This window comes from Cherax quadricarinatus, chromosome 39, assembly GCF_038502225.1.
Source record: "Cherax quadricarinatus isolate ZL_2023a chromosome 39, ASM3850222v1, whole genome shotgun sequence".
NCBI lineage: Eukaryota > Metazoa > Arthropoda > Malacostraca > Decapoda > Parastacidae > Cherax > Cherax quadricarinatus.
Genome location: NC_091330.1, coordinates 12,905,289 through 12,932,788, shown reverse-complemented (window position 1 = coordinate 12,932,788; position 27,500 = coordinate 12,905,289). Strand labels below are relative to the sequence as shown.

Genomic DNA, 27,500 nt, shown 5'->3' with positions numbered 1-27,500 from the left:
AGGGTTTTCCAGTGGGCAGTGGAAAACAACATGACGTTCAATGGTGATAAGTTCCAGCTGCTTAGGTATGGAAACAATGAAGAACTCAAAAGGAGCACTATATACAAAACTCAAGAGGGTCACCAAATAGAACGTAAGAAACACGTAAAAGACCTAGGAATAATTATGTCAACGGACCTTTCTTTTAAAGACCATAACAAGACAAAGATCACGACAGCCAGGAAGATGACTGGGTGGGTATTGAGAACTTTCAAAACAAGGGAAATAATGCCGATGGTGACACTCTTCAAATCTTTAGTGCTCCCTCACTTAGAATATTGATCAGTGCTGACGTCCCCGTTCAGTGCAGGAGAAATATCGGAGCTGGAACAAATACAGAGATCGTTTACGGCTCACATTGAGCCAGTAAAGCGCCTAAACTACTGGGAACGCCTGCAAGTCTTGAACATGTACTCATTGGAGCGGAGGAGAGAGAGGTACATGATAATATATACCTGGAAGGTACTCGAGGGCTTGGTCCCAAATCTGCACACTGCCATAACAACATACTGGAGTGAGAGATATGGGAGGAAGTGTAAAATAAACCCAGTGAGGAGCAGGGGTGCTGTGGGGACAATAAGGGAACACTGTATCAACATCCGGGGTCCCAGACTTTTCAACATCTTACCAGAAGATATCAGAAACACTGATGGAACAAGTGTTGAAGCCTTCAAGAGGAAACTAGACAAGTATCTTCACCAGGTGCCAGATCAACCAGGCTGTGATGGATATGTGGGGCAGTGGGCCTCCAGCAGCAGCAGCCTGGTTGACCAGGCGAGCACCAGACGAGCCTGGCCTATGGCCGGGCTCAGAGAGTAGATATACTCTCGAAATTCTTCAAAGGTATAACATAGGTAACTCAGAGCTACATCTCGAATACTTCGTTCAGCTCCCCGGCGGTAGGCTGCGTGCCCAGAATGCTGCAGGCATTTCCTATCTGGATCGCAACACTGAGTCTCTGAAAGAGGAAGCTGGTCGCTCTGTGTTTACCTGGAGTTTACCTGGAGAGAGTTTCGGGGGTCAACGCCCCCGCGGCCCGGTCTGTGACCAGGCCTCCTGGTGGATCAGCGCCTGATCAACCAGGCTGTTGCTGCTGGCTGCACGCAAACCAACGTACGAGCCACAGCCCGGCTGATCAGGAACTGACTTTAGGTGCTTGTCCAGTGCCAGCTTGAAGACTGCCAGGGGTCTGTTGGTAATCCCCCTTATGTGTGCTGGGAGGCAGTTGAACAGTCTCGGGCCCCTGACACTTATTGTATGGTCTCTTAACGTGCTAGTGACACCCCTGCTTTTCATTGGGGGGATGGTGCATCGTCTGCCAAGTCTTTTGCTTTCGTAGTGAGTGATTTTCGTGTGCAAGTTCGGTACTAGTCCCTCTAGGATTTTCCAGGTGTATATAATCATGTATCTCTCCCTCCTGCGTTCCAGGGAATACAGGTTTAGAAACCTCAAGCGCTCCCAGTAATTGAGGTGTTTTATCTCCGTTATGCGCGCCGTGAAAGTTCTCTGTACATTTTCTAGGTCGGCAATTTCACCTGCCTTGAAAGGTGCTGTTAGAGTGCAGCAATATTCCAGCCTAGATAGAACAAGTGACCTGAAGAGTGTCATCATGGGCTTGGCCTCCCTAGTTTTGAAGGTTCTCATTATCCATCCTGTCATTTTTCTAGCAGATGCGATTGATACAATGTTATGGTCCTTGAAGGTGAGATCCTCCGACATAATCACTATGATGAGCTTTTCACCCAGCTCTTTGAGGAACTTTAGAGCACACTAGCCCCATGCTCCAAGGGTCTCCGACCCTCTTGGGATGAAGTTATAGCAAGGGGGAAGGTCTTCATATTTGCGGATCTTCTGGGTCTCCCTGTGGCTGGCAGCTCCACCCCCTTCCACTACGGAGTATGGCAAGTAGGTGTCTGCCAATGTGGCGGCACAGGTGTAGTCCCAGGCAATCTGCTTTCCATCCTTCCAAGGTAGCATAGTGGCTCCATCAGGACGCTTTTGACTTCCGTCAGACCTCTGCACTTTGGGTTCCCGTTGAACTGGGCAACGGGCTGTGGCGAGGCTTCTCTTTATGATGTTATTGACCTCCTCATGTCTGGCATACTTCCCTTCTGCTGTGTGACACGAGACCATGCAGTCCGAATTGATCAGCTGTCTCCCTGCTGCAAATACACCTATGTTCGGTGAGGATGGGGGCGGGTAGGCGAAGAGCAACACCAATCCGAATGGCCTGTGGGTCTAGTCGAGTCCCCAAGGAGGAATTGGGAACAGCTAACAGGAAATCTCCTGAGTGTGGTGCCTTCACTGCCAGGAGACGAGCTTTGTCCTTTCCTGAAGCGTTCGAGAGCATTGTGTTGGCGATTTTTTCCATGATCGGTTTGTCCCAGTGGGACTGTTTGTGCTCTTTGGGAGGAGCTGGTCTACTGGAGGAGTCTGTAAGGGTGTCCCACCGAATCGCTGCTTCAGTAAACCTGGGGTCTTGAGCTCCTACCACGTCTCTCAAGCGTTCGAGGACAATCTTCTTGACTAATACACTGGAAGAAAAACACGAAGACAGAAAAGCAGGTAAAGCAACATGTGTTGCTTTGTTTATATATATATATATATATATATATATATATATATATATATATATATATATATATATATATATATATATATATATATATATATATATATATAATATATATATATATACACACACACCTGCGATTTTGGCTTAAATAGCAACGCTCTTCTTGCCGGATAAGGCAAGCAAAAAATTGTGTATGCAATAATTTCGCAAAAAATCATTCTGAACGTAACGAAAAAAATATATTTCATTTTGTTTGTTTATTATTAAATTATTGTAAACTTATCTAAAATATATTTAGTTGGACTAGACTAAATTAAATCGAACTTGTTATAATAAGGTTAGGTAAGTTTTCCAAGGTTCTTTTGGTATAAAATTATTATTTTTTACATTAGCATAAATGAAAAAATATACATCTTTAAACGTATGAGAGAAAAATTTAGAAATTACTTAATTTTTAATGAGCTGTTGCTAATTGACCAGTTTTACATATTCGGCACGACACACACACACACACACACACACACACACACACACACACACACACACACACACACACACACACACACACACACACACACACACACGCGCACGCACACACACACACACACACACAGTGGTACGAACAGTAGTTTTCCATTTCTCTGGCAGGTTGTTTACAAATATCAGGGCCAGTATAGATCCAAACACTGATCCTTGAGAGACTCCACTCGTCAGATGTGCCGTCTGTGATACTTTTCTATTCTGTGCCTTCTACTTTCAAGGTATTATATCCACCTCAACACTCTCCCTGTTACTCCGTACCTATTGAAGTGCTAAATCTGGTAGTAGTGAAGGGAGGTAGGGAAAAGAGAGTATTTGAATGGTAACGTAGTTAGTACATGGGGAGATGCGCAGCCACTTAATATTGTTTAAGAGCGTTTTGTTCTTAGCAGGAAGGAAGTCAGACACAGCCTAGGAACATCTTGGAAACCACTGCTAATGTAAGAAGTAACAATACGAAATACACTGTTATTGTAGGACAACACCACGGTACACACTGCTCTGCAAGACGTAACACTACGAAACACTACTACTACTGCAAGACAAGCCACTGCAGAACACGATGCTGTAACATAAGTGTGTCAGATATACAATTAGCAAACACCATGAACATTTTGCTGCTTTTGGACGCAAGCTGCAATGTTCCCTGGCTCGATGGGGAATGTGTTCCTCCCTCACCCAGACCAATTTATTTGTGGTGTGGCTGCTAATATTTTGTTATGTTATTGATTGGGAGAGAGAGAGAGAGAGAGAGAGAGAGAGAGATCACGAAACCTTATCTTCTGTTACCATATCTACGCAGATTATTGCACTCTGACCTTTACTTATGCAACAGAAGATTCTCGCTGCGCTGATGTACAGTCACGAACAAGCTGCTCTGTCTGCAACGGCAACTAGAGCACCAAGTGACTATACTACTGATAAAGTGCAGAGAATTTAAAACAAACCCACATTAGCGACACCAAGAAAGAATATTAATGTATATTGTTTACTAAGAATGCAGCCTACAATTATAATATTCCCTGGTGAGCGCTAAACCCTTACGGATCATACAGCGCCTGTGGAATGAGATGGAGAACCTCCGAAATTGCATGAATCAACTAACCGTTGTAATTTGTGGTAGAAAGAACTTGCATCGTTCACTCATAGCCCTGCAAAGTGGAGCAAGCATGCAATATCATGGTGTTACCTGATCACATTAATAGTGAACCTATCATTATTCTTGGAGACTAAAATACCAGGCATAAGAATATTGGAGGCTCAATAGGAAATACCTGTGGAACTAAATTAGTTAAATTCCTAAATAAATATGAAAATGCTGGAATAGCGGACACTGTTGACCCACTCATATATAACATGGGAGTATATACACATTGCACGAGCCTAGCCCATAGCCGGGCTCCGGGAGTATAAAGACTCTCGAAACTCATCATAGGTATACTGTCAATCCTGATTATATTGGCAGTAATCGAGGAGTTAAATACAAAAGGAATAAAGTATTCTTAAGTCAGATGAGATAAATTACTTTAGTATGTGAATTGATGGTATAAGAATTACGAGCCTTTTAGCACAAATATTTAATGATCATCTATGTGCAACGTCTGGGTATCTTTATTTATAGACTTTTGCCAACTAGTGCCTTTATCAATACAAAACATGGACGTAATCTGAAGAATGTAGAATTATATACAAAATATGAGGTAATCAGTCCATCAGCCTTAGCACATAGTTATGATAGTGTGTTTACCGTTGTTTCCTCATCATAGATGTGGGAGAGGCTGGGCTGGGTTGAACGTGTGATGTGGACACGTCTGGGTTGTAGGTGGTTGGGGTTACCTGGTTTACCTGGAGGTTATTCCGTGGATCAACGCCCCCGCGGCCCGGTCCATGACCAGGCCTCCCGGTGGATCAGGGCCTGATCAACTAGGCTGTTACTGCTGGCCGCACGCAGTCCAACGTACGAGCCACAGCCCGGCTGATCCGGCACTGACTTTAGATATCTGTCCAGCTCTCTCTTGAAGGCAGCCAGGGGTTTATTGGTAATTCCCCTAATGCTTGATGGGAGGCTGTTGAACAGTTTTGGGCCCCGGACACTTATGGTGTTTTCTCTTAGTGTACCAATGGCGCCCCTACTTTTAATTGGGGGCATTTTGCATCGCCTGCCCAGTCTTTTACTTTCGTAGGGAGTGATTTCTGTGTGCAGATTTGGGATCATTCCTTCCAGGATTTTCCAAGTGTAGATTATGATATATCTCTCCTGCGTTCCAACGAGTACAAGTCAAGTGGTGGGGGCAGGAGGTAGGAAGGGTGGGGCTGGAGATTGGAGGGGTCTGTGCTGGAGATGGGAGGGGCGTAGTTGAAGATGTGAAAGGAGACTAACACTACGACTGTTTAAAAGTCATTGAGCATCCCTTTTCTCTCCCTTCCCCTTCCCTTTCCCCATCCCTCCCATCCCATTTCCTCTGCTGTAGTATCCCCCCCCCCATTCACTTCAGACCACCAGTACTTTTGTTTCAGGTTAGCCGTGTGGTAGAGAAGGTGAGCCGGACCGGCCTGTGGCAGAGGAAGGTGAGCCGGGCCGGCCTTGTGGCAGAGGAAGGTGAGCCGGGCCGGCCTTGTGGCAGAGGAAGGTGAGCCAGGCCGGCCTGTGGCAGAGGAAGGTGAGCCGGGCCGGCCTGTGGCAGAGGAAGGTGAGCCGGACCGGCCTGTGGCAGAGGAAGGTGAGCCGGGCCGGCCTTGTGGCAGAGGAAGGTGAGCCGGGCTGGCCTTGTGGCAGAGGAAGGTGAGCCGGGCCGGCCTTGTGGCAGAGGAAGGTGAGCCGGGCCGGCCTTGTGGCAGAGGAAGGTGAGCCGGGCCGGCCTTGTGGCAGAGGAAGGTGAGCCGGGCCGGCCTTGTGGCAGAGGAAGGTGAGCCGGGCCGGCCTTGTGGCAGAGGAAGGTGAGCCGGGCCGGCCTTGTGGCAGAGGAAGGTGAGCCGGGCCGGCCTTGTGGCAGAGGAAGGTGAGCCGGGCCGGCCTTGTGGCAGAGGAAGGTGAGCCGGGCCGGCCTTGTGGCAGAGGAAGGTGAGCCGGGCCGGCCTTGTGGCAGAGGAAGGTGAGCCGGGCCGGCCTTGTGGCAGAGGAAGGTGAGCCGGGCCGGCCTTGTGGCAGAGGAAGGTGAGCCGGGCCGGCCTGTGGCAGAGGAAGGTGAGCCGGGCCGGCCTTGTGGCAGAGGAAGGTGAGCCGGGCCGGCCTTGTGGCAGAGGAAGGTGAGCCGGGCCGGCCTGTGGCAGAGGAAGGTGAGCCGGGCCGGCCTGTGGCAGAGGAAGGTGAGCCGGGCCGGCCTGTGGCAGAGGAAGGTGAGCCGGGCCGGCCTTGTGGCAGAGGAAGGTGAGCCGGGCCGGCCTGTGGCAGAGGAAGGTGAGCCGGAGGCCTGTGGCAGAGGAAGGTGAGCCGGGCCGGCCTTGTGGCAGAGGAAGGTGAGCCGGGCCGGCCTTGTGGCAGAGGAAGGTGAGCCGGGCCGGCCTGTGGCAGAGGAAGGTGAGCCGGGCCGGCCTGTGGCAGAGGAAGGTGAGCCGGGCCGGCCTGTGGCAGAGGAAGGTGAGCCGGGCCGGCCTTGTGGCAGAGGAAGGTGAGCCGGGCCGGCCTTGTGGCAGAGGAAGGTGAGCCGGGCCGGCCTTGTGGCAGAGGAAGGTGAGCCGGGCCGGCCTTGTGGCAGAGGAAGGTGAGCCGGGCCGGCCTTGTGGCAGAGGAAGGTGAGCCGGGCCGGCCTTGTGGCAGAGGAAGGTGAGCCGGGCCGGCCTTGTGGCAGAGGAAGGTGAGCCGGGCCGGCCTTGTGGCAGAGGAAGGTGAGCCGGGCCGGCCTTGTGGCAGAGGAAGGTGAGCCGGGCCGGCCTTGTGGCAGAGGAAGGTGAGCCGGGCCGGCCTTGTGGCAGAGGAAGGTGAGCCGGGCCGGCCTGTGGCAGAGGAAGGTGAGCCGGGCCGGCCTTGGGGCAGAGGAAGGTGAGCCGGGCCGGCCTTGTGGCAGAGGAAGGTGAGCCGGGCCGGCCTTGTGGCAGAGGAAGGTGAGCCGGGCCGGCCTTGTGGCAGAGGAAGGTGAGCCGGGCCGGCCTTGTGGCAGAGGAAGGTGAGCCGGGCCGGCCTGTGGCAGAGGAAGGTGAGCCGGGCCGGCCTTGTGGCAGAGGAAGGTGAGCCGGGCCGGCCTGTGGCAGAGGAAGGTGAGCCGGGCCGGCCTGTGGCAGAGGAAGGTGAGCCGGACCGGCCTGTGGCAGAGGAAGGTGAGCCGGGCCGGCCTTGTGGCAGAGGAAGGTGAGCCGGGCCGGCCTTGTGGCAGAGGAAGGTGAGCCGGGCCGGCCTTGTGGCAGAGGAAGGTGAGCCGGGCCGGCCTTGTGGCAGAGGAAGGTGAGCCGGGCCGGCCTGTGGCAGAGGAAGGTGAGCCGGGCCGGCCTTGTGGCAGAGGAAGGTGAGCCGGGCCGGCCTTGTGGCAGAGGAAGGTGAGCCGGGCCGGCCTTGTGGCAGAGGAAGGTGAGCCGGGCCGGCCTTGTGGCAGAGGAAGGTGAGCCGGGCCGGCCTTGTGGCAGAGGAAGGTGAGCCGGGCCGGCCTGTGGCAGAGGAAGGTGAGCCGGGCCGGCCTGTGGCAGAGGAAGGTGAGCCGGGCCGACCTGTGGCAGAGGAAGGTGAGCCGGGCCGGCCTGTGGCAGAGGAAGGTGAGCCGGGCCGGCCTTGTGGCAGAGGAAGGTGAGCCGGGCCGGCCTGTGGCAGAGGAAGGTGAGCCAGGCCGGCCTGTGGCAGAGGAAGGTGAGCCGGGCCGGCCTGTGGCAGAGGAAGGTGAGCCGGGCCGGCCTTGTGGCAGAGGAAGGTGAGCCGGGCCGGCCTGTGGCAGAGGAAGGTGAGCCGGGCCGGCCTGTGGCAGAGGAAGGTGAGCCGGGCCGGCCTTGTGGCAGAGGAAGGTGAGCCGGGCCGGCCTTGTGGCAGAGGAAGGTGAGCCGGGCCGGCCTGTGGCAGAGGAAGGTGAGCCGGGCCGGCCTGTGGCAGAGGAAGGTGAGCCGGGCCGGCCTGTGGCAGAGGAAGGTGAGCCGGGCCGGCCTTGTGGCAGAGGAAGGTGAGCCGGGCCGGCCTGTGGCAGAGGAAGGTGAGCCGGACCGGCCTGTGGCAGAGGAAGGTGAGCCGGGCCGGCCTTGTGGCAGAGGAAGGTGAGCCGGCCCGGCCTTGTGGCAGAGGAAGGTGAGCCGGGCCGGCCTGTGGCAGAGGAAGGTGAGCCGGGCCGGCCTGTGGCAGAGGAAGGTGAGCCGGACCGGCCTGTGGCAGAGGAAGGTGAGCCGGGCCGGCCTTGTGGCAGAGGAAGGTGAGCCGGGCCGGCCTTGTGGCAGAGGAAGGTGAGCCGGGCCGGCCTTGTGGCAGAGGAAGGTGAGCCGGGCCGGCCTTGTGGCAGAGGAAGGTGAGCCGGGCCGGCCTTGTGGCAGAGGAAGGTGAGCCGGGCCGGCCTTGTGGCAGAGGAAGGTGAGCCGGGCCGGCCTTGTGGCAGAGGAAGGTGAGCCGGGCCGGCCTTGTGGCAGAGGAAGGTGAGCCGGGCCGGCCTTGTGGCAGAGGAAGGTGAGCCGGGCCGGCCTTGTGGCAGAGGAAGGTGAGCCGGGCCGGCCTTGTGGCAGAGGAAGGTGAGCCGGGCCGGCCTGTGGCAGAGGAAGGTGAGCCGGGCCGACCTGTGGCAGAGGAAGGTGAGCCGGGCCGGCCTGTGGCAGAGGAAGGTGAGCCGGGCCGGCCTTGTGGCAGAGGAAGGTGAGCCGGGCCGGCCTGTGGCAGAGGAAGGTGAGCCGGGCCGGCCTGTGGCAGAGGAAGGTGAGCCGGGCCGGCCTGTGGCAGAGGAAGGTGAGCCGGGCCGGCCTGTGGCAGAGGAAGGTGAGCCGGGCCGGCCTGTGGCAGAGGAAGGTGAGCCGGGCCGGCCTGTGGCAGAGGAAGGTGAGCCGGGCCGGCCTGTGGCAGAGGAAGGTCAGCTTAGGTTAGCCTAAGAGTAGCATTGATTTTAAAGGTTATGTTGGGTACAAGGACACAAGTGCAACTAATGTGACATTTTATTGTGGCAACGTAATTCTACTAACATTAATACGATTTTAAAGGTCAATTTTAATTTTTAAGTGATGGAGAAAAAATGACTTCTTGGTACTCTGGGAATGTGATACCTCTAAATATTGTCCCAACTGTGTAAGTTTTCGTGTCTACCTGTAGGGTATTCCGGGGATCAACGCCCCCGCGGCCCGGTCCATGACCAGGCCTCCTGTTGGATGCACATCCAGTATGTAACAAGAAGAACCTTATAGTCAGAGACATTTCGAACTTTTACATTTTTTGGGCCACCCTACTATATATATTGTATTAAATAAAAGGATACAAATGCAACGAATGTTATATTCCTGGAGAGCGAAACGCTGCCGCAATGTCACATTAGTTGTCAGCTTGGGGTCAGGGGTCCTGATAGGTCATCCTAGGTCAACCAGCGCTAGGTAAGAAAACGCTCATTCCCATAAAAGGTCATCTCAGGGCCGCTTGGCTTAGAAAATATCCAGAATCTTCCTGCCCCGAAATCACCCACCCTCACTTCTCGCCCTCACCTCCTTCCCACCCTCACCTCCTTCCCACCGTGTCCTTCCCTCGTCCTCGCTCTGTGAGGGCGAGGGAAGGAAATGAAGTAAGGGCGGATGAGGGAAAAGAGAGGTGAGGAAGAGAGTTGAGGCTGAAGTGAACATGAATGCTGCAGGAGGTAGGCAGCGGGGGCATCAATATTGTAAAGTGATACATGGCCAAGCTTCTTCCCACCTGTGCTCACAGCCTCGCGCTGATCCTGCCTTCAGTAGTGCTAACCAAGAGCTGCCCTGGCCTACCCTAGTACTGGCTTACCGCTGGCCAAGTGCTGGCTTGGCATAATCCTGGCGCTGTAGTAGTAGTGTACCTATAATTGTTGTATTCACAGATTATAGGTTCGACTCCTGGTGACAGCCTGTTGGGTTGAGTAAGATCTCATCTGAAACGCGTTATGGAAAACTCATTTGGTCGCGATGTTGATCCCATGTATCAGAAATCTTTCCTATGAGGATAGATGAGGGCCCTAAATCTGCACTCTAGAAAGGCGTAGAGTTAGGTGGGATATGATTGAGGTATATAAATGGAAGACAGGAATAAATAAAGGGGATGTAAATAGCGTGCTAAAAATATCTAGCCTAGACAGAACTCGCAGCAATGGCTTTAAGTTGGAAAAATTCAGATTCAGAGGATATAGGAAAGCACTGGTCTGGTAATAGAGTTGTGGATGAGTTGTATAGTTTTAAAGAGTAGGTGCGGGTGGGTGTGAGTTGGACCTGACAAGTTTGTGCTACTAGGTCAGGTGCCGTGCTCCTTCCTTAAGTGAATGTGACCTGACCTGACTAGGTTGGGGCATTGGCTTAAGCCGGTAGGAGATTTGGACCTGCCTCGCATAGGCCAGTAGGCCTGTTGCAGTGTTCCTTCTTTCTTATGTTCTTACGAAACTTTAATTTTATAGACATCTAAGCTACAACTATTAGTACACATAAAAACAATAATTTTTTTGAGCCCCATAAATACGAAAGATGTCATTGTTACCCACGTCATCTGCTGATGCTTGTGGATTACTGAAAACAGACAGTATATCACATATGCTTTGACTGTGCTTCATGACTTAGAGCTTTTCTTGTTTTTGCCATAAAGAGCTAATGTTAGGTTTCAACCGGTGAACGAAGGAAAGATAAGGCTAGCACATGTGTCCGAGATTTGCTTGCAATTTGTAAATATAAATATGGTTGAAATGCTTTGAAAGGGAAACTAGTAGCACTAGTAAATCTGTCATTATCCACTACCGCAATTTTATGTCCCTCATCTTATAATTTGCAAGTTCTTTTAACGCTTAACATCATCATTGACCTGATGAACTATTATGCCAGCTGAGTGGAGGTGTTTCTTCAGTTTATTAGTTGTGTCTTGTTGGATATATTACTAAGGAAATGTGGTATTATTGTGGCTACGTTTTCTTCAAAAACAACTTCATGTCAGCTCGGCGATTTTGTTCCTAAGTTTTAATTGTAGGAATTTCTGGATAACCATCAATCACCACTAATGCTCTGTGTCTATAATGCTTGATGGCATAATTTGTATAGACTTTTAGGATATCCTGGTACATTGCAGGTGGAGGCTACGCTGAAGGTGACCACCATCCACGCCCTACTGGTAGTCTTCTGAGGCTGTTCTTTCCCAAGGTCTGCATGATTCAAGTACATTTACGAGTGCTGCCTTGTTTCCTTTCCTCGTTGAAACTTCATCAGAAAGTGAGGGGAAGGGGGTTAGGTGCTAACTCGTAGGGCATGTAGCTAGCTGTTACAATATACATATTATTCCTTTGAATAACTTTTGGGAACTGTTAGAGATAACATCCTCACTAACTTTAACTCTGTAATAAAGTTGGTAGAATTACCGACAATATGTAAAGTAAAAGGACACAAGTGCAACTAATGTGACATTTATTGTGGCAACGTTTCGCTCTCCAGGAGCTTTATCAAGCCATTACAAACAATACATGGACACAGAGGGTATATAAAGGCTCTGAGTGAGGTGCAATACTAGTGAGGTACCATTTCGATGTTCACTAGTGGTAGTAGTAGTAGTAACAAAAATAATACAATATGGAAGAGCAAATAATTCGTACATGAGTACGAATTATTTGCTCTTCCATATTGTATTATTTTTGTTACTACTACTACTACCACTAGTGAACATCGAAATGGTACCTCACTAGTATTGCACCTCACTCAGAGCCTTTATATACCCTCTGTGTCCATGTATTGTTTGTAATGGCTTGATAAAGCTCCTGGAGAGCGAAACGTTGCCACAATAAATGTCACATTAGTTGCACTTGTGTCCTTTTACTTTACAACTTTAACTCTACGGGGCGTCTTTACAATGGATCGTATCTTGTTCTTTCGCTTCAGATGTAAACTTCAAAATCTCTTGCTGACCATAACACTCATTTCTGCTCAATCAGAAACTTACGTTATATCATCACAACTGTTTCTGTTCCTGAGAAAAAAAAATCATCGAATGATTCTTGAAACGGAGAGATCATAACCAGTTCATCCGCATCTGTAAGACTTTTTTATTGCGAATCTGGCGTAATTCCTGCATTTCAGTATCTATTTACTGTTGTGGAGAAGACACCAGAAAATTTATTTGCAGCTTGGATTGCGCTGGATTGCTTGCGGCTAGCAGTAACAGCTTGGTTGAGCAGCCCTTGATCAACCGATAGGCCTGATCGAGGACCAGACCGCAGGGGCGTTGACCACCAGATAGACTCCAGCTTCGCATAGCTATGTACAGGCTGACATTGCTTGTACGCATTTGGTGAGGGTACTTTCTTGAAAGCCTCTACCTTGAGCGAAATCACTAGATCGTTTCATCCTTGTCATCAGAAACAGTATACAATTGTTCCCGTCTACGTCTCTGATTAGAAAAGTTCGTTGCGACTTTCCGTGAAAATTTTTTCTTGGTCAGCAGTTCATATTCTTTCTTTGGCATTGTACAGTATTAGAAGGTTCAGACATCTGCTACTAATAAATTTGTACTAACTCGTAACACGGTAAATGTCCTGTAGTAGCAGCGGTAGTATTGTTACACATAGTTTTATTATTAATAGTATTATTAGCAGTAGTAGTATTACTACAGCTGTAGTAATAGTAGTAGTAGTATTAGTTTGAAGCAGCAGTGTTATTATTCTTATTTTGGTGGTGGTGGTGGTAGATGCTGTTGGTGCTGCTGAAGCAGCAGTGTAGTGGTGGCTGTGTGAAAATGATGACTGTAATTCACCAGTGGCAGCAGTTCTCTCCAATGTAAATAAATAAAGCCTACAAATAAACTGAAAATGTAATAAAGAAAGAGCAATCACGAGCAGCGTTCATGACGGCAGAGAGGGAGAGGGAGGAGTTAGGGCGTTATTATTATTATTTGTATTTTTTGTATTATTATTATTATTATTATTATTATTATTATTATTATTATTATCATTATTATTATCATTATTGTATAGAAGCGCTAAAATCGTAGGAGTCTTATACATGAATAACAGGGAAGTCAGGAAGAATTTATTCAGCCTCTGAGTGGTCAGGGCGTGGAATGACTGAGACAGCGAAGTGGGAGAGGCAAGATCTCTACACAGCTTGAATAACAGGCATGATAAGGTTCAGGGGGATGGCTAATCCAGTAGCAACCAGGAGCTGAGATTCAACCTCTATAGGTCGAGTACAGCAGCCAGACGCTGGAAGATGGGCGACTGTGGCCCATAGTGACCATGGGAATCAACTAAAGGATAGTGGCACTCGGCAGGCACTGAAGAGGCGAGGGTAATGAGGCTTACAGTGGGCAAATGACCCGCGGCCTTCCACCCACCTCTCCTGACTCTTGCCCCCTGCCACCCCTGACCCATACCTGCAACCACCCACCACCCCTGACCTTAAGGTGTCTGCTGCACCCCCTCAACACACACACACACACACACACACACACACACACACACATACATCTGAAACAGCACAGAGACAAAGATATTACAGAAGTAGCATCGGCAATGGCTACGTCGAACACAGACAACAGTTCCGAAGGAAGCATGGAAACTAAACTGTATGCAGAGGTCCTGTCAAACCCACATGGGGCCAAAACAAAGACAGGGAGCACTCTAGGACAGAAAGAGAGGTTGGAAGACATTGATGGAACTAGGACATGTGCAAGGACCTTACCAGATACCTGTGGGGGCCAGGAGCAGGTGAGCAGGAAGGATAAACCAAGAAGCATAGGGGCCATAACGAGGGAAGGGACTGAAGGAAGGAACACTCCACGGGAAGGAACTAAAACACATCAGAGGATGCAATGGGAGTCACAGTGGGAGGTGGAAAGGGAGAGATCCGTGTTTGTCTATGGGCTAGACGAAGCTAAAGGGGAAACTTATGATGAAAGAAAGCAGGAGGAGAAAAAAGCGATTGAAGACATCATGAAGGTGATAGGCGAGGGGGACATGACCCAGGTGGCAAATTTTCGGAGAATTGGGTGGTTCACAAAGAAAAGGAATCGGCCTCTCAAAGTAATTTTCAAGGCAGAATCAACCCGAACCATGATCCTGCAGGAGAAAGCACGGCTGAGAGGCAAGCAGGAGTTCCGGAGTGTGTACCTCGACCGAGACAGAACACAGGACGAAAGGAAGACAATGAAAGAGAGAGTTCAAAAACGAAAGGAGAAATGGGAGGAAATGAAAAAGGAGAGCAGAATAACCCAGGATCAAATGGAAGGACAAGCGCACCCCCCAGAAACACCTGCAGAAGGACTCCAGCCACGACACCCCCAAGGCAACTGAACATTCCAAACCAACCATCACACACCGATCCCTCTGTTTCCACCCCCCGCACCACAGTTACAGTATTAGAACAGAAGTTGAAGGTTTGGTACACAAATGCAGATGGATTAACGAATAAACATGAGGAATGGCAAGAAAGAATCAATGAGAAGTCCCCAGACATCATAGCAGTTACAGAAACAAAACTCATGGAGACAATAACAGATGCAATCTTCCCACCAGGATACCAGATCATGAGGAAAGATAGAAGGGGTAGGGGGGGAGGTGGGGTTGCTCTGCTCGTAAAAAACAGATGGAAATTCGAGAAAATGGAAGGAATAGATGAGACAGGAGAAAGAGACTACATAGCAGGTACACTTCAGTCTGGGGAACACAAAGTGGTCATTGCAGTGATGTATAATCCACCACAGAACTGCAGGAGGCCAAGAGAGGAATATGAAGAGAGCAACAGAGCAATGGTGGACACACTTGCTGAGGTGGCAAGAAGAGCTCACTCCAGCAGAGCAAAGTTGCTGGTTATGGGGGATTTCAACCACAGGGAGATTGACTGGGAAAACCTGGAGCCACATGGGGGTCCCGAAACATGGAGAGCCAGGATGTTGGACGTGGTGCTGGAAAACCTCATGCACCAACATGTTAAGGACACTACCAGAGTGAGAGGGGAGGATGAACCAGCAAGATTGGACCTTGTGTTCACCCTGGGCAGCTCAGACATTGAGGACATCAAGTATGAGAGTCCCCTAGGAGCTAGCGACCACGTGGTTCTGTGCTTTGAATACATAGTAGAGCTGCAAGTGGAGAGAATAACAGGAGTAGAATGGGAAAAGCCTGACTATAAAAGAGGGGACTACATAGGGTTGAAGAACTTCCTGCAGGAGGTCCAGTGGGACAGAGAACTGGCAGGAAAGCCAGTAAATGAAATGATGGAATATGTAGCAACAAAATGCAAGGAGGCAGTGGAAAGGTTCATTCCCAAGGGCAACAGTAACAACGGGAAGACCAGAACAAGCCCCTGGTTTACCCGACGGTGTAAGGAGGCAAAAACAAAGTGCAATAGAGAATGGAAAAAGTACAGAAGGCAGAGAACACACGAAAATAGGGAGATCAGTCGCAGAGCCAGGAACGAGTACGCACAGGTAAGGAGGGAGGCCCAGCGACAGTATGAAAATGACATAGCATCGAGAATCAAGACTGACCCGAAACTGTTGTATAGCCACATCAGGAGGAAGACAACAGTCAAAGACCAGGTGATCAGATTAAGGACAGAAGGTGGAGAACTCACAAGAAATGATCAGGAGGTATGTGAGGAGCTGAACAGGAGATTTAAGGAAGTTTTTACAGTAGAGACAGGAAGGGCTGTGGGAAGACAGCACAGAAGGGAACATCAAGAGGGAATATACCAACAAGTGTTGGATGACATACGAACAACTGAGGAGGAGGTGAAGAAGCTCTTAAGTGACCTTGACACCTCAAAGGCGATGGGACCGGACAACATCTCCCCATGGGTCCTTAGAGAAGGAGCAGAGATGCTGTGTGTGCCTCTAACCACAATCTTCAACACATCCCTTGAAACTGGGCAACTACCTGAGAAATGGAAGACAGCTAATGTAGTCCCCATATTTAAGAAAGGAAACAGAAACGAGGCACTAAACTACAGACCTGTGTGTCTGACATGTATTGTGTGCAAAGTCATGGAGAAGATTATCAGGAGGAGAGTGGTCGAACACCTGGAAAGGAACAAGATTATAAATGAAAACCAGCATGGGTTCATGGAAGGCAAATCTTGTATCACAAACCTCCTGGAGTTTTATGACAAGGTAACAGAAGTAAGACACGAGAGAGAGGGTTGGGTAGATTGCGTTTTCCTAGACTTCAGGAAGGCCTTTGACACAGTTCCCCACAAGAGATTAGTGCAGAAGCTGGAGGATCAGGCACACGTAAAAGGAAGGGCTCTGCAATGGATAAGGGAATACCTGACAGGGAGGCAGCAACGAGTCATGGTACGTGAAGAGGTATCACAGTGGGCGCCTGTTACGAGCGGGGTCCCACAGGGGTCAGTTCTAGGACCAGTGCTATTTTTGATATATGTGAACGACATGATGGAAGGAATAGACTCTGAAGTGTCCCTGTTCGCAGATGACGTGAAGTTGATGAGAAGAATTAAATCGGAAGAGGATGAGGCAGGACTGCAAAGAGACCTGGAGAGGCTGGACATGTGGTCCAGTAACTGGCTCCTCGAATTCAATCCAGCCAAATGCAAAGTCATGAAGATTGGGGAGGGGCAAAGAAGACCGCAGACAGAATATAGGCTAGGTGGACAAAGACTACAGACCTCACTCAGGGAGAAAGACCTTGGGGTGACCATAACACCGAGCACATCACCGGAGGCACACATCAACCAAATAACCGCTGCAGCATACGGGCGCCTGGCAAACCTGAGAATAGCGTTCCGATACCTTAATAAGGAATCGTTCAAGACACTGTACACTGTGTATGTTAGACCCATACTGGAGTATGCAGCACCAGTCTGGAACCCACACCTGGTCAAGCACGTCAAGAAGTTAGAGAAAGTACAAAGGTTTGCAACAAGGCTAGTCCCAGAGCTCAAGGGAATGTCGTACGAGGAAAGGTTAAGGGAAATCGGACTGACGACACTGGAGGACAGAAGGGTCAGGGGAGACATGATAACGACATACAAGATACTGCGGGGAATAGACAAGGTGGACAGAGATAGGATGTTCCAGAGAGGGGACACAGGGACAAGGGGTCACAACTGGAAGCTGAAGACTCAGACGAGTCACAGGGACGTTAGGAAGTATTTCTTCAGTCATAGAGTTGTCAGCAAGTGGAATAGCCTAGCAAGTGAAGTAGTGGAGGCAGGAACCATACATAGTTTTAAGAAGAGGTATGACAAAGCTCAGGAAGCAGAGAGAGAGAGGATCCAGTAGCGATCAGTGAAGAGGCGGGGCCAGGAGCTGAGTCTCGACCCCTGCAACCACAATTAGGTGAGTACATACATATACACCAGCCGCGCTATTTCTATCTTGCTGGGTGTCGCTTTGATAGTAAATGTCTCCCTCTCTCAATACTCCATCTATTTTTAGTCTAACTGCTCTTCACTTTTTTAAGTGAATTCATATTGTTAGTTTTGTAAGTGTTGCTTTTATTATTGTTTTCTTCTTATTATTATTTGCTATTATCATCAACTTATCCCATTCCTATCCAGCCTCCTCTTTCCATTCCCACTTTGCTAACCGTCTACGGTCACGTTCCCATTCACTTTGATCCAGTGTTCTTCCCAGCTTTCTGGTGATCTTGTGTGCAGGGTTTGAGTGGGTTCGCGTGTCCTGCAACATATAACAGCTGTCGCAACTGTCACACAGAACGCTCCTGCAGCCCACCACCCAAGCCTTCTTCCCGATAACTTCCACCCAGTGTCGACCTGGTGTCAGTTTCCTGAGAGAATGTACTGTCGACCCAGTGCCAGTTACATGAGAGAACCTGATGGCGACCCTTTGCTAAATCCCCGAGAGAGCCTACTGTCAACCCAGTACCATTTCCCTGAGAGAGCCTACTGTCAACCCAGTACCATTTCACTGAGAGAGCCTACTGTCAACCCAGTACCATTTCCATGAGAGAGCTTACTGTCAATCCAGTACCATTTCCCTGAGAGAGCCTACTGTCAACCCAGTACTATTTCCCTGAGAGAGCCTACTGTCAACCCAGTACCATTTCCCTGAGATGGCCTACTGTCAACCCAGTACTATTTCCCTGAGATAGCCTACTGTCAACCCAGTACCATTTCCCTGAGAGAGCCTACTGTCAAACCCAGTACCATTTCCCTGAGAGAGCCTGTCAGCCCAGTACTATTTCACTGAGAGAGCCTACTGTCAACCCAGTACCATTTCCCTGAGAGAGCTTACTGTCAATCCAGTACCATTTCCCTGAGAGAGCCTACTTCCAAACCCAGTACCATTTCCCTGAAAGAGCCTACTGTCAACCCAGTACTATTTCCCTGAGAGAGCCTACTGTCAACCCAGTACCATTTCCCTGAGATGGCCTACTGTCAACCCAGTACTATTTCCCTGAGATAGCCTACTGTCAACCCAGTACCATTTCCCTGAGAGAGCCTACTGTCAAACCCAGTACCATTTCCCTGAGAGAGCCTACTGTCAACCCAGTACCATTTCCCTGAGATAGCCTACTGTCAACCCAGTGCCATTTCCCTGAGATAGCCTACTGTCAACCCAGTACCATTTATCTGAGATAGCCTACTGTCAACCCAGTACCATTTCCCTGAGATAGCCTACTGTCAACCCAGTACCATTTCCCTGAGAGAGCTTACTGTCAATCCAGTACCATTTCCCTGAGAGAGCCTACTGTCAACCCAGTACCATTTCCCTGAGAGAGCCTACTGTCAACCCAGTACCATTTATCTGAGATAGCCTACTGTCAACCCAGTACCATTTCCCTGAGATAGCCTACTGTCAACCCAGTACCATTTCCCTGAGATAGCCTACTGTCAACCCAGTACCATTTCCCTGAGATAGCCTACTGTCAACCCAGTACTGTTTCCCTGAGAGAGCCTACTGTCAACCCAGTACCATTTCCCTGATATAGCCTACTGTCAACCGAGTACCATTTCCCTGAGAGAGCTTACTGTCAACCCAGTACCATTTCCCTGAGATAGCCTACTGTTAACCCAGTACCATTTCTCTGAGAGAGCCTACTGTCAACCCAGTACCATTTCCCTAAGAGAGCTTACTGTCAACCCAGTACCATTTCCCTGAGAGAGCCTACTGTCAACCCAGTACCATTTCCCTGAGAGAGCCTACTGTCGACCCAGTACCATTTCCCTGAGAGAGCCTACTGTCAACCCAGTACCATTTCCCTGAGATAGCCTGTCAACCCAGTACCATTTCCCTGAGAGAGCTTACTGTCAACCCAGTACCATTTCCCTGAGATAGCCTACTGTCAACCCAGTACCATTTCCCTGAGAGAGCCTACTGTCAACCCAGTACCATTTCCCTGAGAGAGCCTACTGTCGACCCAGTACCATTTCCCTGAGAGAGCCTACTGTCGACCCAGTACCATTTCCCTGAGAGAGCCTACTGTCAAACCAAGTACCATTTCCCTGAGAGAGCCTACTGTCAACCCAGTACCATTTCCCTGAGATAGCCTACTGTCAACCCAGTACCATTTCCCTGAGAGAGCCTATTGTCAACCCAGTACCATTTCCCTAAGAGAGCTTACTGTCAACCCAGTACCATTTCCCTGAGATAGCCTACTGTCAACCCAGTACCATTTCCCAGAGAGAGCCTACTGTCAACCCAGTACCATTTCCCTGAGAGAACCTACTGTCGACCCAGTACCATTTCCCTGAGAGAGCCTACTGTCAACCGAGTACCATTTCCCAGAGAGAGCTTACTGTCAACCCAGTACCATTTCCCTGAGAGAGCCTACTGTCGACCCAATACCATTTCCCTGAGAGAGCCTACTGTCGACCCAGTACCATTTCCCTGAGAGAGCTTACTGTCAACCCAGTACCATTTCCCTGAGATAGTTTACTGTCAAACCCAGTACCATTTCCCTGAGAGAGCTTACTGTCAACCCAGTACCATTTCCCTGAGAGAGCTTACTGTCAACCCAGTACCATTTACCTGAGAGAACCTACTGTCGACCCAGTACCATTTCCCTGAGAGAGCCTACTGTCAACCGAGTACCATTTCCCAGAGAGAGCTTACTGTCAACCCAGTACCATTTCCCTGAGAGAGCCTACTGTCGACCCAGTACCATTTCCCTGAGAGAGCCTACTGTCGACCCAGTACCATTTCCCTGAGAGAGCTTACTGTCGACCCAGTACCATTTCCCTGAGAGAGCTTACTCTCTACCCAGTACCATTTCCCTGAGAGAGCTTACTGTCAACCCAGTACCATTTCCCTGAGAGAGCTTACTGTCGATCCAGTACCATTTCCCTGAGAGAGCCTGTCAACCCAGTACTATTTCCCTGAGAGAGCTTACTGTCGACCCAGTACCATTTCCCTGAGAGAGCCTACTGTCAACCCAGTACCATTTCCCTGAGAGAGCTTACTTTCAACCCAGTACCATTTCCCTGAGATAGCCTACTGTCAACCCAGTACCATTTCCCTGAGAGAGCCTACTGTCGACCCAGTACCATTTCCCTGAGAGAGCTTACTGTCGACCCAGTACCATTTCCCTGAGAGAGCGTACTGTCGACCCAGTACCATTTCCCTGAGAGAGCTTACTCTCGACCCAGTACCATTTCCCTGAGAGAGCTTACTGTCAACCCAGTACCATTTCCCTGAGAGAGCTTACTGTCTATCCAGTACCATTTCCCTGAGAGAGCCTACTGTCAACCCAGTACCATTTCCCTGAGAGAGCTTACTGTCGACCCAGTACCATTTCCCTGAGAGAGCCTACTGTCAACCCAGCACCATTTCCCTGAGAGAGCTTATTGTCAACCCAGTACCATTTCCCTGAGATAGCCTACTGTCAACCCAGTACCATTTCCCTGAGATAGCCTACTGTCAACCCAGTACAATTTCAGTGAGAGAGCCTACTGTCAACCCAGTACCATTTCCCTGAGAGAACCTACTGTCGACCCAGTACCATTTCCCTGAGAGAGCCTACTGTCAACCGAGTACCATTTCCCTGAGAGAGCTTACTGTCAACCCAGAACCATTTCCCTGAGAGAGCCTACTGTCGACCCAGTACCATTTCCCTGAGAGAGCCTACTGTCATCCCAGTACCATTTCCCTGAGAGAGCCTACTCTCGACCCAGTACCATTTCCCTGAGAGAGCTTACTGTTGACCCAGTACCATTTCCCTGAGAGAGCTTACTGTCAACCCAGTACCATTTCCCTGAGATAGCCTACTGTCAAACCCAGTACCATTTCCCTGAGGGAGCCTACTGTCAACCCAGTACCATTTCCCTAAGAGAGCCTACTGTCGACCCAGTACCATTTCCCTCAGAGATCCTACTGTCAAACCCAGTACCATTTCCCTGAGAGAGCCTACTGTCAAACCCAGTACCATTTCCCTGAGAGAGCCTACTGTCAAACCCAGAACCATTTCCCTGAGAGAGCCTACTGTCGACCCAGTACCATTTCCCTGAGATAGCCTACTGTCGACCCAGTACCATTTCCATGAGAGAGCTTACTGTCGACCCAGTACCATTTCCCTGAGAGAGCTTACTCTCGACCCAGTACCATTTCCCTGAGAGAGCTTACTGTCGACCCAGTACCATTTCCCTGAGATAGCCTACTGTCAACCCAGTACCATTTCCCTGAGAGAGCTTACTGTCAACCCAGTACCATTTCCCTGAGATAGCCTACTGTCAACCCAGTACCATTTCCCTGAGAGAGCTTACTGTCGACCCAGTACCATTTCCCTGAGATAGCCTACTGTCAACCCAGTACCATTTCCCTGAGAGAGCCTACTGTCAACCCAGTACCATTTCCCTGAGAGAACCTACTGTCGACCCAGTACCATTTCCCTGAGAGAGCCTACTGTCAACCGAGTACCATTTCCCTGAGAGAGCTTACTGTCAACCCAGTACCATTTCCCTGAGAGAGCCTACTGTCGACCCAGTACCATTTCCCTGAGAGAGCCTACTGTCAACCCAGTACCATTTCCCTGAGAGAGCCTACTGTCGACCCAGTACCATTTCCCTGAGAGAGCCTACTGTCGACCCAGTACCATTTCCATGAGAGAGCTTACTGTCAGCCCAGTACCATTTCCCTGAGATAGCCTACTGTCAAACCCAGTACCATTTCCCTGAGGGAGCCTACTGTCAACCCAGTACCATTTCCCTAAGAGAGCCTACTGTCGACCCAGTACCATTTCCCTGAGAGATCCTACTGTAACCCAGTACCATTATCCTGAGAGAGCCTACTGTCAAACCCAGTACCATTTCCCTGAGAGAGCCTACTGTCAAACCCAGTACCATTTCCCTGAGAGAGCCTACTGTCGACCCTGTACCATTTCCCTGAGATAGCCTACTGTCGACCCAGTACCATTTCCATGAGAGAGCTTACTGTCGACCCAGTACCATTTCCCTGGGAGAGCTTACTCTCGACCCAGTACCATTTCCCTGAGAGAGCTTACTATCGTAGGGGTTCTTAAATGGAGATATCTAGGGTTGAAGGTAGACACACTTGTTGGATGGTAACGATATATTGTCAAACTGTGATGATGGGAAATGGAGCCCAGTGCCGTGCCTGTCTTCGCCTTTGTGTCTACCTTCAACCCTCGATATCTCCATTTAAGAACCCCTACGATAAATGGTGGCAACGGAGGGCCTGTAATTCTGACGATTACAGCGATTTCTGGAGATAAATTTCGACCAGCAAGACGGCCATTTCATGTCACCAGTAGGCCGACCTAGCCAGCCTGCTACCTCAAGTCAGCTACTCTCCCAAGCTTCTACACCATCCACTGGTCAGTCTCTTTGTATTAGTGTTTATCTGCTTATTTGCATCACTCCCGAGGGGTTGACCCGAGTTTGCAAAATAAGCCAGCTTCCAGTCTGTGGTGAGGAAGCCCAGTCGAGCCTAGTCTACCCCATCCAATTCTTTTGCCTGCCAAGCCAGCTTCCACCTCTGCTGTGCTCATCGTGTGAAGTTATCAAGCTATTCTGTGTGAAGGGTTAAGATAAACCAGCTAGCAACTAACCCAGGTGTCTTACCCCAGTACTCGAGCAAGCCACGTGAGTAGTCTTCATCGCTTGTGATTCAAGCTCCAAGCCATTCCGAGTGCTCTTTTTCAACCCTGTGGTGTTGTGGTAATTCATGGGTTTGTTTTTAAGCCAGTCGGCTTAGAATTATCTTCGCGGCAGTGTGGCTGTTCTCAGTGAGGCTTACGCCGTTCAACCCATAGACCCAGCCACCCACGACCACGTGTGTCGCACCATTGCCGGTCTCAGCTCTGTTATACCCACAAACCCAACTGCACTCACCACGCGGCCTCAGACGCCTCACTCAGCCATTACCCACTCACCTAACTTCTTCAGTGTTTGGTAAACTACTAAGGGTTATAGCACCATATTTTAAGGACCACATAGGGGGTCAAGAGCTAGTGTGTGTTTTGTGCCACCGTTAAAAGCCTCCTGTGTGTGTCTCTCGTCGATGTAAGCGCAATTCTATGATCACGTGTGCAGAGGACAGCAGCAAGACGACATAAACAATCCTCCAACCTTCCTCCATCAACCTTATTCTTCAAGTCGTTACAGCGATAATATTTTTTTTCATAGAGACATTTGCGAGTGTTGAGACATTTCTTTTGTGTTCCAGTGATTTTTCTCTTAGTGACATTCAGTGACTAGTGATCAGACTCAGTGTTTATTATATACTGATTGCAATATTCTTTTTTTCTCTTCTTAATTCAGTGTTAATTTTTGTGCTATTCATGTCTGTTGTGTTGTGTTTCTTTTTTTCATATACTTGAATTAAGTACCTTAGTGTTTTTCCTTTGTTGTGTGTGCAACATATGAGCAGTATAGAACTTGTGTTTACACTTCAGAATCACCTTGTGTTCTCAGTATTCCAGTGAAGTATTTCAGTAAATTTTTCACCTCATATTCTGCATCACAACTCAGTGTTGTCTGTTATAATTTTTTTTTCTTCTTCCCAGCTTTTGTGTATTTTTCTTTTGTTCCCTGTGTGTTGAACATTCTTGTGTTCATTTATTTTCTCCTGTGCTTGCAGTTTGAGATAGTAGATTCGTTCTCCCTTGCTCATATTGCGTGTTAAAGCGTTAATTTTTTCAACCGGGGGGAATCATCCACTCCACCGAGTTTGTTCATTCCTCCAGTAAGAATGAACCGATCCCTTGTGTTCTGGTGTGATTCGATTCCTGCTCCAGGAAGATCTTATTCTTACTGTGAATCCACCAGCACCCATTAGTGACTTTGTAATGAGCCAAGAATTACTGTATCGAACAGCCGAGTTGGGTACTCCAAGCAGAAGAGTTTACCAGTTAGTAATTCCACAGTCACTAGTGAACGTAGCTCTACAGCTAGTTCATGATGCACCAGGTGTTGCACATCCTGATATGGATCGTTCTGTGAAACAAGCCAGAATGAAATACTTTTGGCCACGTATGGCAACTGACATTTCCGAGTATGTTAAGAAATGTAGTGTCTGTATGCAACATAAAGGAAATGTCAATGGTCCTAATCCAATCCAAGTGTACCCAACCACTAGCGAACCGTGGGAAAGAGTTGCCCTTGATTTGTTAACCAATTTTAAATGTTCCCTCCAAGGCAACAAACATCTGTGTGTTATGGTAGACCATTTCACCAGATATTGTGAGTTAGTTCCGATTGCAGATAAGACTGCAGAGACAGTAGCTAAAGCATTTAAAGAACGCATTATCTGCAGGCATACCACCCCAAAGTCCTTAGTAACAGATAATGGAGGTGAATTCTGTAATGAGATTCTTGAAAATTTGTGTACTTTATACAAGATCTCTAAATCCACCATTGTTCCTCATCATCCTGCTAGCAATGGGTTAGCCGAAAGAACCAATAAAAAGGTACTTGATGTCCTGAGAGCCACTATCAACCCCAATAGTGAAACTTGGGATGAAGTCATACCAGATGTTCAATGTGCCATAAATTCTGCTTACAGTGTTTCCATAGGTGATACTCCACATTATGCATTGTATGGTGTAGACAAGCGTTTACCCTATGAGTTGTTATATTCCACTCCGAAACCTAATTACAACCCTGATGATTTCGTAGCAACTCGTACCAGCATGGCTCAGAGTGTTTTTAGAATAATCCGTGAAACACTTCATAAATCAACAGCAGAATTTACTAGAGTAACTAATAGCCGTGCTAAGCCGTCAAAAGTCAAAGTAGGTTCAAGAGTAATGCTGACAAATTTCAACAAAACATCCGAAATGCCTAAGCTCGATCAAAAGTTTGTCAGACCTTATCGAGTTGTAGAATATATCTCTGGTAATAAGTATAAGGTTAGAGAAATTAGTACGGGCAAGTACAAAGAATCGCATTTAGATCATATGAAATTAGTATGCGATGTTGATGATATTGCTACCCAGACTAATATGACAGATGCTGAAAATCCTCTTGACTCTGTACCCTCTACCTCAGATACTCAGTCAGATAACCAACCTGAATGTCGTTACTCCTTGCGTACTCGGCAAGTATTGAGAAATCCACAAGTATCTTTTGTAGATACTCGTTTAGATCTCCCTCAGTCAAGGCATGTGTTAGCCATTGCAGAGGAATTCGATCCTCCCAGGGATGATAACCATTCTGCATATGTAAACCTCACCCTCGCAGAATTGGGTTTAAATGTACATAGTCTGTATAACTAGATGTTCGAGATGAAGTAAATTGTCAACTGTTTGTTATTAACTGATTAGTTTTTCAGAATTTTTTTTTTTTTCATGTTCACGTTCCCTCCGTATTCTGAGAATTTGACAGTAATAGTCTGAGTGCACCAGATGCTTTTGCTGTTAATTTCATCTTGTATATATATATTTATTCTTCCTCAGAATCCGTAGAGTGCTTGAATACAGATCGATCGATCAATTCCATCCATATTGTACAATGATTTGCTCTTATAGTTTGTAATGCATTACATTAAAACTCATTACGTTAACACCCATTACGTAAAACTCATGTTGCAACATCCATTATGATACCATCCATTAGTTCTAAGTTATATATGAATTTGTTATTGTATAGAATCAGCCCAGAACCGCCTGCCTGTTCAGCCTATAGATAGTAGTGTATGTCGAGACAACATACGTAACATGATCGAGCTGTCAGCATAGTTGCTGATCCCTGTGTTATATAGCATAGCATATTAGTATCATCCATGTGCTTTAGATAGGAGATCCCTTGTAGGCCTGTGACTTTGTGTGACGTCACGGGATGCGCATGTGTAGGCTCGTACCTCTGTCTCCCTCTCACTCGGCGGCAGACCATCCAGACTAGTACACGGCAAGGCTGGGCTCCATCTCCCATCATCAGAGTCTGACAATATATGTTACCATCCAACAAGTGTGTCTACCTTCAACCCCCGATATCTCCATTAAAGAACCCTACGATATTACTGTCGATCCAGTACCATTTCCCTGAGAGAGCCTACTCTCGACCCAGTACCATTTCCCCTGAGAGAGCTTACTGTCGACCCAGTACCATTTCCCTGAGAGAGCTTACTGTCGACCCAGTACCATTTCCCTGAGAGAGCCTACTGTCGACCCAGTACCATTTCCCTGAGAGAGCTTACTGTCGACCCAGTACCATTTCCCTGAGAGAGCTTACTGTCAACCCAGTACCATTTCCCTGAGAGAGCTTACTGTCAACCCAGTACCATTTCCCTGAGATAGCCTACTGTCAGCCAAGTACCATTTCTCTGAGAGAGCCTACTGTCAACCCAGTACCATTTCCCTGAGAGAGCCTACTGTCGACCCAGTACCATTTCCCTGAGAGAGCCTACTGTCGACCCAGTACCATTTCCCTGAGAGAGCCTCTCAAACCCAGTACCATTTCCCTGAGAGAGCCTACTGTCAACCCAGTACCATTTCCCTGAGATAGCCTACTGTCAACCCAGTACCATTTCCCTGAGAGAGCCTACTGTCAACCCAGTACCATTTCCCTAAGAGAGCTTACTGTCAACCCAGTACCATTTCCCTGAGAGATCCTACTGTCAACCCAGTACCATTTCCCTGAGAGAACCTACTGTCGACCCAGTAACATTTCCCTGAGAGTGCCTGCTGTCAACCGAGTATCATTTCCCTGAGAGAGCTTACTGTCAACCCAGTACCATTTCCCTGAGAGAGCCTACTGTCGACCCAGTACCATTTCCCTGAGAGAGCCTACTGTCAACCCAGTACTATTTCCCTGAGAGAGCCTACTGTCGACCCAGTACCATTTCCCTGAGAGAGCCTACTGTCTACCCAGTACCATTTCCCTGAGA

The 27,500-nt window shown here is 48.7% G+C and overlaps 1 protein-coding gene across 13 annotated transcripts in view; it reads left to right on the top strand.

Annotated features, from left to right (window-relative positions):
- Csk (C-terminal Src kinase) overlaps window positions 1-27,500 on the top strand; it is a 457,260-nt gene that overhangs the window by 103,343 nt on the left and 326,417 nt on the right. For 6 of the 13 annotated variants that reach the window (XM_070092394.1, XM_070092390.1, XM_070092387.1 and 3 more), the window contains exon 2: window positions 11,322-11,392. The exons of the other annotated variants lie outside the window; for them this stretch is intronic. The gene's annotated coding sequence lies outside the window, so the exon portion shown is untranslated. The remainder of the gene's footprint in view (window positions 1-11,321; window positions 11,393-27,500) is intronic. 13 annotated transcript variants of the gene reach the window in all.